This window comes from Corvus brachyrhynchos, unplaced genomic scaffold, assembly GCF_000691975.1.
Source record: "Corvus brachyrhynchos isolate BGI_N302 unplaced genomic scaffold, ASM69197v1 scaffold72, whole genome shotgun sequence".
Taxonomy (NCBI): Eukaryota; Metazoa; Chordata; class Aves; order Passeriformes; family Corvidae; genus Corvus; species Corvus brachyrhynchos.
The window spans coordinates 2,353,523-2,356,529 of NW_008236763.1; the positions used below are offsets into that span (position 1 = coordinate 2,353,523).

Here is a 3,007-nt window from a genome sequence, read left to right on the forward strand (position 1 = left end):
GAGCCCCAGAAGGGCAGTCCCCACCTCGGGCGCAAGGCCCCCCAGGACAGCGGCCTGACGGCCATCCTGCATCAGCACCAGGGCAGGCCCAGGTCGTCGTCCACCACGGACACGGCCATCCTGCTGGCCGAGAGCGGGGCTGTCTACCTGCTCACCGAGGACACCGAGGGCCTGGCGGATAAGGTAGGGGTGAGGGGGCGCTGGGGGGGTTTATCCTGGAGGGAAGGAGGGTCTGGGGGGATTTTCTGGCTCTCTGTATTTCCCTGAGGGGCGGTGAAGCCGGGGTGGGGTTGGGCTCTGCTCCCACAGAACGGTGATGGGACAGGAGGATGTCACCTCAATCTGTGCCTCAAGAGGTTTGAGTTGGACATCAGGAGGAATTTCTTCCTCTGAACAGTGATTAGATGCTGAAAGGGCTGCCCAGGGAGGTTTGGAGTGCCCGTCCCTGGAGGTGTCACCTGGACGTGGCACTCAGTGCTCAGGGTGGGGGTCGGGCACAGCTTGGACTCTATGATCCCGCAGGGGTTTTCCAACCTCAGGGATCCTGGGATTCTGTGGCTGCACCGGGGTTAGGGGGGCACGAGGACAGAGCAGGGAGCCAGGTTGGGCTGGGTGCAGAGCACCCCAGAATTCCATCGGGATGAGGTTGTCCCTCAGGGCAGTGCTGGTGGCACCGGGCAGTGGTGGCAGCCCCTGGGAACCACTCGTGTCTGGAGCTGCTGGAATTGACGCTTCTCTTGTGGGGAATTGAAGGCAGGGACAGAATTCCCAGAGCGGGATTTGAGGGAGAGAAAAAAGGGCCTGGCACGACTCTGTTCCCGTGGGATGGGGAGGTCCAAAGGCGCCTCCAGGATTCAGCCGGGCAGCTGCGATTTGGTCCCATCCCAAGTGATTTTGAAACCAGGCTGGTGGACAGGATGGTGTTTCCATCTAGTGTTTAGTGCCATTAATTATGCAACAGCCCAATTAGCACTCGCTGAGTTCCAGGGACAGGCAGTGGGAGGTGCTGTGGGAGCCGGGGGGGATTCTCCCTGTTGGCTTCTCTCCTTGGCCTTCAGAGCTCGGGGGGGTTCCACACCCTGAAGCTGCTCCCTGCAGCTCTCAGGGCTATGAGGAACCTTCTTTTTGTGTTTTTACTTCACCCAAAAGTCCCAGCAGGGAATTGGCAAAGCTCGGGATGGGGAGATGGCCAGGCAGGCTCCGGCAGGGACGTGGGAATCGTGTCCCAGAGGATAAAAATGTCTCTGTACCAGCAGCTTTCCAAGGAGCTGCCCAGAATCTCCTCTCCCCACTTCGCTGTGAGCAAATCAGGGCACCCCAACCCTTCCCTGGCAGTTCCTGCTCCTCCCCTCTGGAATGTCCCACCCGGATAAAGCCATGCAGTGGCGTCAGGTTGGTCATTTGAGCATCCGAAGCCAAAATTCCTCCCTCGTGGCCTCCTCTGGGGTGTAGCCCGTGGCACTGCCTTGCCAGGATCCCAATCCCACTGGGATTATGGCCAAAGCTTCGATCCCGCTGGGGCAGAAGCGTCCAGAGGGAGGAAGAGCAGAGCAGATCCGAGTCTGCTCCCGGAGCAGCACAGAAAGGGGATGAATAATTAACTGCATATGACACAAAGAGTAATAAGAAGAGAGCCAACACCTTCGTGAGGCAGTGGAAAAATGACTTATTTAGAGAAACACGAGCCGTGTGATATTCCCGTGCCGGATTATTTTTCCAGGAGCCCTCAGGAAGCCCTGAGCCTGCTGCCTGCAGCAAACCAGCTCCTTTTCCTCAGGGATGGCTGGGTGGCTCCCAGAGCTGGGGCTTGGCATCATCCCTGCCTTGTCCCCTGGGATCTGCCTCCTCCTCCCTGTTTCCCCTCCCTCTGGAAGCCCCACGGGAGCCGTTTCCCCACACCCCCCCCCACACACAAATTTCATCCTGGATTTTCCACCCCTTCCATGAGGAGCAGACGCTGGATGGATCCCTCGTGGGATCGCTCAGCCTCACCAAGTGCTTTTGGGACAGCTGTAGATTATTCTTTATTGCTTTTAATTTTTTTTTTTTAGTTAATTAATTAAGTTCCTGCAGTTCTTCCTTCTCCTGCACTGGTTCCTCACCCTATGGACCCTGCCAGGGCCTGGCACACAAAAATTCTTCCCCCTTGCACCCCCTAATTGCCCCCAGGAGCAGCCTGTGGTGACAGGGGACAGCCAGAGGGGCTCAGGGGGGTCAGTGGGACCATGAACAGTCTGGGATTTTGGTGCTGGGTGCCAGTTCTGGCTGGGGTTTGTGGTTTACCCCAAAAGCAGCACTGCCAAGGGGTCACCCCCTCCTGGGGTCCCCTTCTTGGGGACCAGCCTTCCTTTTTTTGTGATTTTGTGATTTCCCCCTCCCCAACCTTCCACCCCTCCCCGTGCCCACCTTGTGCGTGCCGAGAGCTGGGGGTGAATTTGGGGTGAGCCGGCCATGCCCTGGCTCCCGCTGGCAGTGGCGACCAAGGGTTTGGGTGCCAGCTCTGCTCCAAGGGCCGTGTGGTCAGAGAGTGCCCGCGGGTTCCAGCAGCCGGGAGCATCCCTGCACCCCAAACACCTTCTCGCTGTCCCCTGTGCCTCACGGAGCTCCTCAGCATCGGGAGCACCCCAAACACCCTCTCGCTGTCCCCTGTGCCTCACGGAGCTCCTCAGCATCGGGAGCACCCCAAACACCCTCTCACTGTCCCCTGTGCCTCACGGAGCTCCTCAGCATCGGGAGCACCCCAAACACCCTCTCACTGTCCCCTGTGCCTCACGGAGCTCCTCGGCATCGGGGGCACCCCAAACACCCTCTCTCTCCCCCCTGTGCCTCACGGAGCTCCTCGGCATCAGGAGCATCCCTGCACCCCAAACACCCGCTCGCTCCCCCGTGTGCCACACGGAGCTCCTCGGCGTCGGGAGCACCCCAAACACCCGCACGGAGCACGGCTCTCGTTCGCCCGAAGGCGGCGGCCCGGTTGGGGCGTACCCGCCGCGGCGGGAGCAGCGGG

General features: G+C 60.2%; 1 long non-coding RNA gene across 1 annotated transcript; it reads right to left on the reverse strand.

Moving 5' to 3' along the window:
* Positions 1-1,650: 1,650 nt before the first annotated feature.
* Positions 1,651-3,001, reverse strand: LOC108444935. Its single transcript, XR_001859651.1, has 2 exons — positions 2,633-3,001; positions 1,651-2,574 (listed from the first exon to the last, which is right to left on the reverse strand). It is a non-coding gene; the product is annotated as an uncharacterized LOC108444935 (long non-coding RNA).
* Positions 3,002-3,007: the final 6 nt, after the last annotated feature.